The sequence below is a fragment of the Syngnathus acus genome, unplaced genomic scaffold (genome assembly GCF_901709675.1).
Source record: "Syngnathus acus unplaced genomic scaffold, fSynAcu1.2, whole genome shotgun sequence".
In the NCBI taxonomy this organism is placed as follows: domain Eukaryota; kingdom Metazoa; phylum Chordata; class Actinopteri; order Syngnathiformes; family Syngnathidae; genus Syngnathus; species Syngnathus acus.
The window spans coordinates 38,422-53,534 of NW_023590222.1; the positions used below are offsets into that span (position 1 = coordinate 38,422).

The window sequence follows — 15,113 nt, forward strand, 5'->3', positions numbered from 1 at the left end:
ACAGTTTGTGAGGACAGGAGGCCGTGTGTCTGACACGGTGGTCTGCAGCACAAGAGCTCCACAGGGGACCGTCCTGGCCCCCCTCCTCTTCACCATCTACACAGCTGACTTCACCCACCACACATCAACCTGCCACCTCCAGAAGTTCTCGGACGACTCCGCCATCGTCGGTCTCATTAACAACGGAGACGAGACGGAGTACCGAGAACTGAATCACAGATTCGTGGACTGGTGCCAGCGGAACCGCCTCCAGATTAACTCTGGAAAAACAAAGGAGCTGGTGGCGGACTTCCGCCGGCGCAAAGTCCCCCCCTCGCCGGTGAACATCCAGGGAACGGACATAGAGATTGTGGACTCTTACAAGTACCTGGGTGTTCACCTGAACAATAAACTGGACTGGACTGTTAACACTCAGGCCCTATACAAGAAGGGCCAAAGCAGACTCCACCTGCTGCGCAGACTGAGGTCCTTCGGAGTGAGGGACGGCCTCCTGAGGACCTTCTACGACTCTGTGGTGGCGTCCGCCATTTTTTATGGGGTGGTCTGCTGGAGCAGCGGCATCACTGCAGCGGAGAGGAAGAGACTGGACAAGGTGGTGAAGAAAGCCGGCTCTGTCCTGGGCTGCAGTCTGGACCGGGTGGAGGTGGTGGGGGAGAGGAGGATGGTGGCTAAACTGTCCTCCATCATGGACAATGTCTCCCACCCCCTTTATGAGACTGTCAGAGCCCTGGAGAGCTCCACCAGCTTCGTCACCCACGATGCACCACCGAGAGGCATCGCAGGTCCTTCCTCCCTGCTGCCATCAGACTGTACAACCAGGCCGATCACTGTGGCTAACGGACAATAATAACATGCAATAGTAACGTGCAATAACCATATGTGCAATCATATGTGCAATATCTGTCTACCTCACACTCTTTTTACCTGCTTTTTTGCACAGTTTTTCTTCCTTTGCACTATTTTTTATCTAATATTTTTTTATCTCCACTGTATATTGTGTATTGTGTATATACTGTCCATATTTTTTAATTATGTATATCTTTTACTTTTTTAAATCTTTTACCCCCTTCCCCGCATGCGTGTGTGTGTGTGTGTATATGTTAAGTGTACTGCTGCTACAGTCTACAGTTAGCAATACATCCTACTTTACCAGCCTTGTCTTTTATAACAGGGACCAGAACTACAGACATCATGGAGTCAGGTAGAGTACCGTGAGTCAGCAAGCCATGAGAAACAGAGAGACAGCAGCGCTGTCAATCGGGGGCCAGCTAACTTTAAATGCTCTGCTGTGATGTTATCCAGACCACTGGCTTCTCTGTCAGAAAGTTGTCCTATGGCAATAGACACCTCATGACAATTAAAACAAATACTTTCCTCTTCAATTAGGCCTACATGATAGGGCTCGCTTTTCAGACTGTTAAATAGTGCTGAATAATGCTACCTCCACCTACCTTTGTACTTGGCATTCATTTTCTTTTTATATTCAAGGACAGGTCCCTGTCTGGGCCTACCAACTATTACCCAAGCCTTGTGGGCCTCATTGGCCTCTGCATGGTGGCCAGCTACCCATTTATTCCACCCGGGCTTGATGTTCTTAGCCTTTCTATGGCGGGAGAATAAAGACCTGCTAGCAACCAGAAGGGCTCTCACTATATCATGATACATTAAACATAAACTTTTCCCCATATTATCAACTCACTCTTATTTCTCTTCAGATCGAATAAATCTTTGGCCTTTTACTCAAGATTTCCGTGGGGAGGAACCATAAGAATCTATCTAAATTTTTTGATGCTCTGCGAAAGCGGAGCTATCTTTCTCTGTTAAAATATCAATATCGCAACGGATAACTGCCTATATCATACTCCGTGCAACAGTCATACTGTCAAGTAATTCATACCGACACAGAGGTGAACATGTTCACATAAAGAGAAATTATGCTGAGTGCAGACAGACAATCACGTTTAAGACCTCGTTTATCAATGCAGTTTTATTTCTGGTGGTACCCATTTGAATGGGCACATGTCAATCTATTGTAATTTGGCAAAAAATATTGTTTTTGAATCAAAACCAATAACCATCCCCCTCAATTGCACAAGCACTCCTCTTTACTGTTCACAAGCACAATCACAAGTACAAGCCATCTTCATCCATAAGCACATCAGTCTCAAAACAAAATGTGTTCCATCAACTTTTAGTGTCTTAATAGACAATGATGGTATTTATTTACATATTGAAACACAATATCCACCTCCTTCAATGTTACACGTGAATGCACATACAGAGAGAAGTTTTATTCATTTTGATCAGGCTACATGAAGCAAAATATAAAGGTCAATGTAATTCTCATTAATGGAATAAATCACTCCTTTTGACCAGCAGGGGGGTTTGTGTGCACATGAAGCCTCGAGAAATGAACCTATTTGCAAACTGTTTGGTGGGAAAGCCTCAAATCCTAACATCTTACTTTTAGATCAGACCCCATCAAGTCATAATTGACTGCTTAATCCTGTAAGAATGAAGCCAACGGATTGAAATGGTTTTCTAACATATGAACTATTGATTTGACCAGTAGAGGGGGTGCACCGTTCCTGGAGGTACTGCAATACCAGGTCCATGTCTCCTAGGCTTGCCATGTGCAGCTGTGAGAGTTGCTGCAGCCATTTGGAGCACAGCCACGGGCTGGGGGGGGGATCTGTCTGTGCTTCCTTACCAGCAAGTTTCTGGAAGTCCACATGGCGTCTTTGATGGTGGCAAAGGTCAGCGACTGCTTTGTAAAGTCTTCTTGCTTGATTTTCAACAGGCTCACCCCATAGAGTACAAGGTCTGCATTCAGCGCTTCCCTTGCTGGGAATTGCAGGTCGCCAACAGGTCTACGGCAGCCCTGCACTACCAGAGCAGGTGCCACACCGACTCCTGGGCACCACAGCCAGATCAGGGGCACGTTGAGAGCGCTCACATGCCCCGAGAGTGCATAATGGACCTGACTGGGAGGACATCATGGGCCACCATCCATGACAGGTCCCGAAGTTTGTTTCGAGAGAGCGGGGTGGTTGACGTTGTGCCAAACTGTTGTGGGCTCGCCGAATGCAAGCCCGCGCACTGGACACACCGCTTCCCGCTCCTGTACGACAGAGATCATAGATCTGTGATTTGTTAAAATTTCACTATTTTCTTGCTCTAATTTAAAGTTCTTCAAAAACTTCTTGATTAAGGAATAAGAAGGTGGCAGGTTAAAAGACACAGGAATTCTTTGGTCGGTGGTTATTAGCTTTAGTTTCCGGAGGTATGAGCCCATCCAGAATTGTGTCATTGCTTGGCTTTTCGGTGCATTTTGTGTAAGGAGCGCGCTTCGCAGGTGCAGGGCAACATATCTGCTTCCGAGGAAGTGCTTTAAGTCCGGCACATTCAATAATAATTCCACTGACACACATTTTCTCCTTACCTTTAAAATTTGGCATTGTACCCCTTCACGGAGGTCGGTGAGAATTTCAGCATATTTTCTAAGTGCGAGCGTGGGCTGCCGCACGTTCCGTCCGAGCCGCGCCGGTTCTCCGGTCGGATCCGAATGGCGAAAATCCGGCCTCTCCTCCACGGAGGTCGGTGAGAATTTCAGAATATATATCCACTTCACCCCCAAACCGCAAAATATAGTAGGTGAAGAAGGTGTATTTTTTAATTTTTTAATTTTTTTTTGAAATGATCCTTCGATGTCGGCTCTTCCTATCATTGTGAAGCAGAATTCACCAAGCGTTGGATTGTTCACCCACTAATAGGGAACGTGAGCTGGGTTTAGACCGTCGTGAGACAGGTTAGTTTTACCCTACTGATAATGTGTCGTCGCAATAGCAATCCTGCTCAGTACGAGAGGAACCGCAGGTTCAGACATTTGGTGTGTGTGCTTGGCTGAGGAGCCAATGGTGCGAAGCTACCATCTGCGGGATTATGACTGAACGCCTCTAAGTCAGAATCCCGCCTAGACGCGGCGATACCACTACCGCCGCGGCACTCCGGTTGGTCCAGCGATAGCCGGTGGGTGTCTGACGCCCCCAGTGCGCAGAGCCGTACGATACTGGCCGGGGTGCTCCAGTAGGATTTTGGGGCATCCCACTCCCGGTAAACGATATAGCATGTTTGAGAAGAGCCCGGTGCTAAATGACTTGCATACGACCTGATTGTGGGTCAGGGTCTCGTAAGTAGCAGAGCAGCTACCTCGCTGCGATCTATTGAGAGTCAGCCCTCGATCCAACCTTTTGTCGGCCGGAGCACCTCCGGGGGCCGGTCGGCAACCCCCCCCCCCTGCTGGAGGTGGCGGGTACCAGGGGCGGGGTGGAACTTTGTCGAATTTAGGGAGGCTGCCGCGGGAGGGAGGCCGGCCCGGCGATGAGGCAGCGTCGGCGGGCGGCGGGCGGAGGCAGCCTCCCCTTAGTGTAACTTAGCCTCCGGAGAATGACAGCGGGCGCGCGTAAGAGGCGAGTCCGGGGATGAGGCAGCATCCACGGGCGGCGGGCGGAGGCAGCCTCCCCTTAGTGTAACTTAGCCTCCGGAGAATGACAGCGGGCGCGCGTAAGAGGCGAGTCCGGGGATGAGGCAGCATCCACGGGCGGCGGGCGGAGGCAGCCTCCCCTTAGTGTAACTTAGCCTCCGGAGAATGACAGCGGGCGCGCGTAAGAGGCGAGTCCGGGGATGAGGCAGCATCCACGGGCGGCGGGCGGAGGCAGCCTCCCCTTAGTGTAACTTAGCCTCCGGAGAATGACAGCGGGCGCGCGTAAGAGGCGAGTCCGGGGATGAGGCAGCATCCACGGGCGGCGGGCGGAGGCAGCCTCCCCTTAGTGTAACTTAGCCTCCGGAGAATGACAGCGGGCGCGCGTAAGAGGCTCGTCCGGGGATGAGGCAGCATCCTCGGGCGGCAGGCGGGAGGAGGCAGCCTCCCCTTAGTGTAACTTTGCCTCCGGAGAATGACAGCGGGCGCGCGTAAGAGGCGAGTCCGGGGACCAGGCACCCTCCCCGGACACCGAACGAAGCAACGTCCCCCTCCCGCGGTGACAAAAAAAATCCACTCCTGGTACCATCCGGCGTCTCAGGAGGGGGAAGCAGTGCAACGTCAACACTGTTTACAGTGGGGATGGCGTGCTGCTGACCTCGACTCGGGACGTCGTGTGTCGGTGGGGAGAATACTTCGAAGACCTCCTCAATTCCACCTACACGCCTTCCATTGTGGAAGCAGGGCCTGGGGACTCTGAGGCGGACTCTCCAATCTCTGGGGTCGAAGTCACTGAGGTAGTTAAAAAACTCCTCGATGGCGAGGTGGATGAGATCCGCCCGGAGTTCTTAAGGGCTCTGGATGTTGTGGGGCTGTCATGGCTGACACGCCTCTACAACATTGCGTGGACATCAGGGACAGTGCCTCTGGATTGGCAGACTGGGGTGGTGGTTCCCCTCTTTAAGAAGGGAGACCGGAGGGTGTGTTCCAATTACAGGGGGACTACACTCCTCAGCCTCCCTGGTAAGGTCTATTCAGGGGTGCTGGAGAGGAGGGTCCGTCGGGAGGTCGAACCTCGGATTCAGGAGGAGCAGTGTGGCTTTCGTCGTGGCCGTGGAACAGTGGACCAGCTCTTCACCCTCAGCAGGATCCTCAAGGGTGCATGGGAGTTCGCCCAACCAGTCCACATGTGTTTTGTGGACTTGGAGAAGGCATTTGACCGTGTCCCTTGGGAGGTTCTGTGGGGGGTGCTTCGGGAGTACGGGGTACCGAGCCAAATGATAAGGGCGGTTCGGTCCCTGTATCACCGATGCCAGAGTTTGGTCCGCATTTCCGGCAGTAAGTCGGATTCGTTCCCAGTGAGAGTTGGACTACGCCAAGGCTGCCCTTTGTCACCGATTCTGTTAATAATTTTTATGGACAGAATTTCTAGGCGCAGCCGAGGCATTGAGGAGGTCCAGTTTGGAAACCTCAGCATCGCGTCTCTTCTTTTTGCAGATGACGTGGTGCTGTTGGCTTCTTCAGGCCGTGATCTCCAGCTCTCACTGGAGCGGTTCGCAGCCGAGTGTGAAGCGGTTGGGATGAGGGTCAGCACCTCCAAATCCGAGTCCATGGTCCTCGATCGGAAAAGGGTGGAATGCCCTCTCCGGATCGGGGATGAGATCCTGCCCCAAGTGGAGGAGTTTAAGTATCTTGGGGTCTTGTTCACGAGTGAGGGGAGGATGGAGCGCGAGATCGACAGGCGGATTGGTGCAGCGTCGGCAGTAATGCGGACTCTGTACCGGTCCGTCGTGGTAAAGAGAGAGCTGAGCCAAAAGGCAAAGCTCTCAATTTACCGGTCGATTTCCGCTCCTACCCTCACCTATGGTCACGAGCTATGGGTCGTGACCGAAAGAACGAGATCCCGGATACAAGCGGCCGAAATGAGTTTTCTCCGCAGGATGTCCGGGCTCTCCCTTAGAGATAGGGTGAGAAGCTCGGTCATCCGGGAGAGACTCGGAGTAGAGTCGCTACTCCTCCACGTTCAGAGGAGCCAGATGAGGTGGCTCGGGCATCTCATCAGGATGCCTCCTGGACGCCTCCCTGGGGAGGTGTTCCGGGCATGTCCCACCGGTAGGAGACCCCGTGGACGAACCCGGACGCGCTGGAGAGACTATGTCTCTCAGCTGGCCTGGGAACGCCTTGGGATCTCCCGGGATGAGCTGGATGAAGTGGCTGGGGAGAGGGAAGTCTGGGAGTCCCTCCTACAGCTGCTGCCCCCGCGACCCGACCCCGGATAAGCGGAAGAAGATGGATGGATGGATGGAAATGTTGTCAGCAGGATTTGAACCTAAGAGGGGAGACCCCCTATGGGTTTCTAGTACATCGCCTTAACCACTCGGCCACAACAACACAAACTGTAATACCCACTGTTAAAATGGATGTGGTGAGTATCTCATAATACACCACGAGATTCTAATAAAAATTATGGATCATTGTCTGCAGGACCTGAACCTGCCAGGTGAGACCCCAACAGATTTCAAGTCTATCGCCTTAACCAGTCGGCCACAACAACACACACTGGCGAGGTCTTCACATTGTCAAAATGCATATTGCGAGGAGCTAACAAGATTCTAATTGAAAATCTGAAATGTCAGCAGGAACCAAACCAGCGAGGGGAGACCCAATGAATCTCTAGTCCATCACCTAAACCTCTCGGCCACAACAACACACTGTGACACACAATGTTTAAATGCATGTGGTGAGTATCTCATAATACAACACGAGATTCTAAATCATTGTTGGCAGGACTCGAACCTGCGAGGGGAGGCCCCAATGGATTTCTAGTCCATCGCCTTAACCACTCGGCCACAACAACACACTGTGTAGTACACACCGTACAAATGTGGTGAGTATCTCAGCTGAGACTGGAAGGTTGTGGTTTCAAACCCCGGCCGGGTCATACCAAAGACTATAAAAATGGGACCCATTGCCTCCCTGCTTGGCATTCAGCATTAAGGGTTAGAATTGGGGGGTTAGATCACCAAATGATTCCCGAGCACGGCACCGCTGCTGCTCACTGCTCCCCTCTCCCCCAGGGGATGGATTAAAATCACACGGGGATGGGTTAAATGCAGAGGACGAATTTCACCACACCCAGATGTGTGTGTGACGATCATTGGGACTTTAACTTTTAACTTTAACTTAATATTACACCATGAGAATAAATTTGGATCGTTGTCGGCAGGACCCGGACCTACGAGGTGAGACCCCAATGTATTTCTAGTCCATCTCCTTAACCACTCGGCCACAAGCACACTATGTAATAATAATAAATACATGGTGGATAAGGCGATGGACTTGAAATCCATCGGAACTTCTAATACTATCTTCGCCGCTGATTGTACTTCAGTCCATTTCTGGTAAGGTCCACCATCAAATTGCATTCAAATTCAATTAATCCAATGATCTGTTCCCATTCAAAGAAACAGAGTTAACATGATACCAATTCCAGTAGCGGTCTGCTCCTGGCATTTGTCCATGTCTATATGAAGGGTGGTGTTGAAGAAGTCCAGCTTGGCCATGAGTCTCTGGTGCATGGACACCATCTCATTCTTCTGCTTGGACAGGGCTAAGTTTTGTCTCAGCAAGCTCATGCTGGGAGGAAAATATTGTCATTTTTGGATACAGTTCACACATTCATGTGTGTGCGTGCGTGTGTGTGTTTCCTACTTGGCTGCTTTCTGTCCCTGCTGCAGTCTCAGTCTCTGCCATTCCTCCTTCAGGGAACGGATGGTGTGCCACACCTGGCCACAAGTCCTCCTCAGAGGGCTGTAAGGCAGAACGCGCTTTGGATCCTTTTCTGGTAAAGAAGAAGACTACAATAATTTTACCATTAATAACTATCATAAAATCTAGCTTTATGTAGTATATCTGATAGGTTTTACACAAAAAATAATATGATAATAAGGGGGTTAAAATAAATCAAAGTGTGGAAAAAAAGAGTAATTTTGTAAATTTAATTTAAAATTGATAGTTAAATGGTGACAAATTCAATATTTGTGTTTCGTACACAGTATTTTTACAATATAATTGATATTAATGTTTTTTTTATTTTCCCATTAGCCCTTTTTTAATGTTCAAACTGAATAATGTTACATTGGCTCACGCGATGAAGCATACTTTTCAGTAATACAATTTCTGCCTTATTTTCTATGTTGGTAATTCTAATACTAAGAATGTTTAAAGAGTTCCACTATTCTATTCATTTTCTTTTTATATTCAAGGACAGGTCCCTGTCTGGGCCTACCAACTATTACCCAAGCCTTGTGGGCCTCATTGGCCTCTGCATGGTGGCCAGCTACCCATTTATTCCACCCGGGCTTGATGTTCTTAGCCTTTCTATGGCGGGAGAATAAAGACCTGCTAGCAACCAGAAGGGCTCTCACTATATCATGATACATTAAACATAAACTTTTCCCCATATTATCAACTCACTCTTATTTCTCTTCAGATCGAATAAATCTTTGGCCTTTTACTCAAGATTTCCGTGGGGAGGAACCATAAGAATCTATCTAAATTTTTTGATGCTCTGCGAAAGCGGAGCTATCTTTCTCTGTTAAAATATCAATATCGCAACGGATAACTGCCTATATCATACTCCGTGCAACAGTCATACTGTCAAGTAATTCATACCGACACAGAGGTGAACATGTTCACATAAAGAGAAATTATGCTGAGTGCAGACAGACAATCACGTTTAAGACCTCGTTTATCAATGCAGTTTTATTTCTGGTGGTACCCATTTGAATGGGCACATGTCAATCTATTGTAATTTGGCAAAAAATATTGTTTTTGAATCAAAACCAATAACCATCCCCCTCAATTGCACAAGCACTCCTCTTTACTGTTCACAAGCACAATCACAAGTACAAGCCATCTTCATCCATAAGCACATCAGTCTCAAAACAAAATGTGTTCCATCAACTTTTAGTGTCTTAATAGACAATGATGGTATTTATTTACATATTGAAACACAATATCCACCTCCTTCAATGTTACACGTGAATGCACATACAGAGAGAAGTTTTATTCATTTTGATCAGGCTACATGAAGCAAAATATAAAGGTCAATGTAATTCTCATTAATGGAATAAATCACTCCTTTTGACCAGCAGGGGGGTTTGTGTGCACATGAAGCCTCGAGAAATGAACCTATTTGCAAACTGTTTGGTGGGAAAGCCTCAAATCCTAACATCTTACTTTTAGATCAGACCCCATCAAGTCATAATTGACTGCTTAATCCTGTAAGAATGAAGCCAACGGATTGAAATGGTTTTCTAACATATGAACTATTGATTTGACCAGTAGAGGGGGTGCACCGTTCCTGGAGGTACTGCAATACCAGGTCCATGTCTCCTAGGCTTGCCATGTGCAGCTGTGAGAGTTGCTGCAGCCATTTGGAGCACAGCCACGGGCTGGGGGGGGGATCTGTCTGTGCTTCCTTACCAGCAAGTTTCTGGAAGTCCACATGGCGTCTTTGATGGTGGCAAAGGTCAGCGACTGCTTTGTAAAGTCTTCTTGCTTGATTTTCAACAGGCTCACCCCATAGAGTACAAGGTCTGCATTCAGCGCTTCCCTTGCTGGGAATTGCAGGTCGCCAACAGGTCTACGGCAGCCCTGCACTACCAGAGCAGGTGCCACACCGACTCCTGGGCACCACAGCCAGATCAGGGGCACGTTGAGAGCGCTCACATGCCCCGAGAGTGCATAATGGACCTGACTGGGAGGACATCATGGGCCACCATCCATGACAGGTCCCGAAGTTTGTTTCGAGAGAGCGGGGTGGTTGACGTTGTGCCAAACTGTTGTGGGCTCGCCGAATGCAAGCCCGCGCACTGGACACACCGCTTCCCGCTCCTGTACGACAGAGATCATAGATCTGTGATTTGTTAAAATTTCACTATTTTCTTGCTCTAATTTAAAGTTCTTCAAAAACTTCTTGATTAAGGAATAAGAAGGTGGCAGGTTAAAAGACACAGGAATTCTTTGGTCGGTGGTTATTAGCTTTAGTTTCCGGAGGTATGAGCCCATCCAGAATTGTGTCATTGCTTGGCTTTTCGGTGCATTTTGTGTAAGGAGCGCGCTTCGCAGGTGCAGGGCAACATATCTGCTTCCGAGGAAGTGCTTTAAGTCCGGCACATTCAATAATAATTCCACTGACACACATTTTCTCCTTACCTTTAAAATTTGGCATTGTACCCCTTCACGGAGGTCGGTGAGAATTTCAGCATATTTTCTAAGTGCGAGCGTGGGCTGCCGCACGTTCCGTCCGAGCCGCGCCGGTTCTCCGGTCGGATCCGAATGGCGAAAATCCGGCCTCTCCTCCACGGAGGTCGGTGAGAATTTCAGAATATATATCCACTTCACCCCCAAACCGCAAAATATAGTAGGTGAAGAAGGTGTATTTTTTAATTTTTTAATTTTTTTTTGAAATGATCCTTCGATGTCGGCTCTTCCTATCATTGTGAAGCAGAATTCACCAAGCGTTGGATTGTTCACCCACTAATAGGGAACGTGAGCTGGGTTTAGACCGTCGTGAGACAGGTTAGTTTTACCCTACTGATAATGTGTCGTCGCAATAGCAATCCTGCTCAGTACGAGAGGAACCGCAGGTTCAGACATTTGGTGTGTGTGCTTGGCTGAGGAGCCAATGGTGCGAAGCTACCATCTGCGGGATTATGACTGAACGCCTCTAAGTCAGAATCCCGCCTAGACGCGGCGATACCACTACCGCCGCGGCACTCCGGTTGGTCCAGCGATAGCCGGTGGGTGTCTGACGCCCCCAGTGCGCAGAGCCGTACGATACTGGCCGGGGTGCTCCAGTAGGATTTTGGGGCATCCCACTCCCGGTAAACGATATAGCATGTTTGAGAAGAGCCCGGTGCTAAATGACTTGCATACGACCTGATTGTGGGTCAGGGTCTCGTAAGTAGCAGAGCAGCTACCTCGCTGCGATCTATTGAGAGTCAGCCCTCGATCCAACCTTTTGTCGGCCGGAGCACCTCCGGGGGCCGGTCGGCAACCCCCCCCCCCCTGCTGGAGGTGGCGGGTACCAGGGGCGGGGTGGAACTTTGTCGAATTTAGGGAGGCTGCCGCGGGAGGGAGGCCGGCCCGGCGATGAGGCAGCGTCGGCGGGCGGCGGGCGGAGGCAGCCTCCCCTTAGTGTAACTTAGCCTCCGGAGAATGACAGCGGGCGCGCGTAAGAGGCGAGTCCGGGGATGAGGCAGCATCCACGGGCGGCGGGCGGAGGCAGCCTCCCCTTAGTGTAACTTAGCCTCCGGAGAATGACAGCGGGCGCGCGTAAGAGGCGAGTCCGGGGATGAGGCAGCATCCACGGGCGGCGGGCGGAGGCAGCCTCCCCTTAGTGTAACTTAGCCTCCGGAGAATGACAGCGGGCGCGCGTAAGAGGCGAGTCCGGGGATGAGGCAGCATCCACGGGCGGCGGGCGGAGGCAGCCTCCCCTTAGTGTAACTTAGCCTCCGGCGAATGACAGCGGGCGCGCGTAAGAGGCGAGTCCGGGGATGAGGCAGCATCCACGGGCGGCGGGCGGAGGCAGCCTCCCCTTAGTGTAACTTAGCCTCCGGAGAATGACAGCGGGCGCGCGTAAGAGGCTCGTCCGGGGATGAGGCAGCATCCTCGGGCGGCAGGCGGGAGGAGGCAGCCTCCCCTTAGTGTAACTTAGCCTCCGGAGAATGACAGCGGGCGCGCGTAAGAGGCGAGTCCGGGGACCAGGCACCCTCCCCGGACACCGAACGAAGCAACGTCCCCCTCCCGCGGTGACAAAAAAAATCCACTCCTGGTACCATCCGGCGTCTCAGGAGGGGGAAGCAGTGCAACGTCAACACTGTTTACAGTGGGGATGGCGTGCTGCTGACCTCGACTCGGGACGTCGTGTGTCGGTGGGGAGAATACTTCGAAGACCTCCTCAATTCCACCTACACGCCTTCCATTGTGGAAGCAGGGCCTGGGGACTCTGAGGCGGACTCTCCAATCTCTGGGGTCGAAGTCACTGAGGTAGTTAAAAAACTCCTCGATGGCGAGGTGGATGAGATCCGCCCGGAGTTCTTAAGGGCTCTGGATGTTGTGGGGCTGTCATGGCTGACACGCCTCTACAACATTGCGTGGACATCAGGGACAGTGCCTCTGGATTGGCAGACTGGGGTGGTGGTTCCCCTCTTTAAGAAGGGAGACCGGAGGGTGTGTTCCAATTACAGGGGGACTACACTCCTCAGCCTCCCTGGTAAGGTCTATTCAGGGGTGCTGGAGAGGAGGGTCCGTCGGGAGGTCGAACCTCGGATTCAGGAGGAGCAGTGTGGCTTTCGTCGTGGCCGTGGAACAGTGGACCAGCTCTTCACCCTCAGCAGGATCCTCAAGGGTGCATGGGAGTTCGCCCAACCAGTCCACATGTGTTTTGTGGACTTGGAGAAGGCATTTGACCGTGTCCCTTGGGAGGTTCTGTGGGGGGTGCTTCGGGAGTACGGGGTACCGAGCCAAATGATAAGGGCGGTTCGGTCCCTGTATCACCGATGCCAGAGTTTGGTCCGCATTTCCGGCAGTAAGTCGGATTCGTTCCCAGTGAGAGTTGGACTACGCCAAGGCTGCCCTTTGTCACCGATTCTGTTAATAATTTTTATGGACAGAATTTCTAGGCGCAGCCGAGGCATTGAGGAGGTCCAGTTTGGAAACCTCAGCATCGCGTCTCTTCTTTTTGCAGATGACGTGGTGCTGTTGGCTTCTTCAGGCCGTGATCTCCAGCTCTCACTGGAGCGGTTCGCAGCCGAGTGTGAAGCGGTTGGGATGAGGGTCAGCACCTCCAAATCCGAGTCCATGGTCCTCGATCGGAAAAGGGTGGAATGCCCTCTCCGGATCGGGGATGAGATCCTGCCCCAAGTGGAGGAGTTTAAGTATCTTGGGGTCTTGTTCACGAGTGAGGGGAGGATGGAGCGCGAGATCGACAGGCGGATTGGTGCAGCGTCGGCAGTAATGCGGACTCTGTACCGGTCCGTCGTGGTAAAGAGAGAGCTGAGCCAAAAGGCAAAGCTCTCAATTTACCGGTCGATTTCCGCTCCTACCCTCACCTATGGTCACGAGCTATGGGTCGTGACCGAAAGAACGAGATCCCGGATACAAGCGGCCGAAATGAGTTTTCTCCGCAGGATGTCCGGGCTCTCCCTTAGAGATAGGGTGAGAAGCTCGGTCATCCGGGAGAGACTCGGAGTAGAGTCGCTACTCCTCCACGTTCAGAGGAGCCAGATGAGGTGGCTCGGGCATCTCATCAGGATGCCTCCTGGACGCCTCCCTGGGGAGGTGTTCCGGGCATGTCCCACCGGTAGGAGACCCCGTGGACGAACCCGGACGCGCTGGAGAGACTATGTCTCTCAGCTGGCCTGGGAACGCCTTGGGATCTCCCGGGATGAGCTGGATGAAGTGGCTGGGGAGAGGGAAGTCTGGGAGTCCCTCCTACAGCTGCTGCCCCCGCGACCCGACCCCGGATAAGCGGAAGAAGATGGATGGATGGATGGAAATGTTGTCAGCAGGATTTGAACCTAAGAGGGGAGACCCCCTATGGGTTTCTAGTACATCGCCTTAACCACTCGGCCACAACAACACAAACTGTAATACCCACTGTTAAAATGGATGTGGTGAGTATCTCATAATACACCACGAGATTCTAATAAAAATTATGGATCATTGTCTGCAGGACCTGAACCTGCCAGGTGAGACCCCAACAGATTTCAAGTCTATCGCCTTAACCAGTCGGCCACAACAACACACACTGGCGAGGTCTTCACATTGTCAAAATGCATATTGCGAGGAGCTAACAAGATTCTAATTGAAAATCTGAAATGTCAGCAGGAACCAAACCAGCGAGGGGAGACCCAATGAATCTCTAGTCCATCACCTAAACCTCTCGGCCACAACAACACACTGTGACACACAATGTTTAAATGCATGTGGTGAGTATCTCATAATACAACACGAGATTCTAAATCATTGTTGGCAGGACTCGAACCTGCGAGGGGAGGCCCCAATGGATTTCTAGTCCATCGCCTTAACCACTCGGCCACAACAACACACTGTGTAGTACACACCGTACAAATGTGGTGAGTATCTCAGCTGAGACTGGAAGGTTGTGGTTTCAAACCCCGGCCGGGTCATACCAAAGACTATAAAAATGGGACCCATTGCCTCCCTGCTTGGCATTCAGCATTAAGGGTTAGAATTGGGGGGTTAGATCACCAAATGATTCCCGAGCACGGCACCGCTGCTGCTCACTGCTCCCCTCTCCCCCAGGGGATGGATTAAAATCACACGGGGATGGGTTAAATGCAGAGGACGAATTTCACCACACCCAGATGTGTGTGTGACGATCATTGGGACTTTAACTTTTAACTTTAACTTAATATTACACCATGAGAATAAATTTGGATCGTTGTCGGCAGGACCCGGACCTACGAGGTGAGACCCCAATGTATTTCTAGTCCATCTCCTTAACCACTCGGCCACAAGCACACTATGTAATAATAATAAATACATGGTGGATAAGGCGATGGACTTGAAATCCATCGGAACTTCTAATACTATCTTCGCC

General features: G+C 50.9%; 4 non-coding genes across 4 annotated transcripts; 2 read left to right on the forward strand and 2 right to left on the reverse strand.

Annotated features, from left to right (window-relative positions):
- The first annotated feature begins 1,697 nt into the window (after positions 1–1,697).
- On the forward strand, positions 1,698–1,809 carry LOC119118873. The gene has a single exon (XR_005097000.1). It is a non-coding gene; the product is annotated as a U5 spliceosomal RNA (small nuclear RNA).
- Positions 1,810–7,255: 5,446 nt separating this feature from the next.
- trnas-aga lies at positions 7,256–7,337 on the reverse strand. The gene has a single exon. It is a non-coding gene; the product is annotated as a tRNA-Ser (tRNA).
- Positions 7,338–8,954: 1,617 nt separating this feature from the next.
- LOC119118868 lies at positions 8,955–9,066 on the forward strand. Its single transcript, XR_005096996.1, has one exon. It is a non-coding gene; the product is annotated as a U5 spliceosomal RNA (small nuclear RNA).
- Positions 9,067–14,513: 5,447 nt separating this feature from the next.
- On the reverse strand, positions 14,514–14,595 carry trnas-aga. The gene has a single exon. It is a non-coding gene; the product is annotated as a tRNA-Ser (tRNA).
- Between the last annotated feature and the right edge of the window lie 518 nt (positions 14,596–15,113).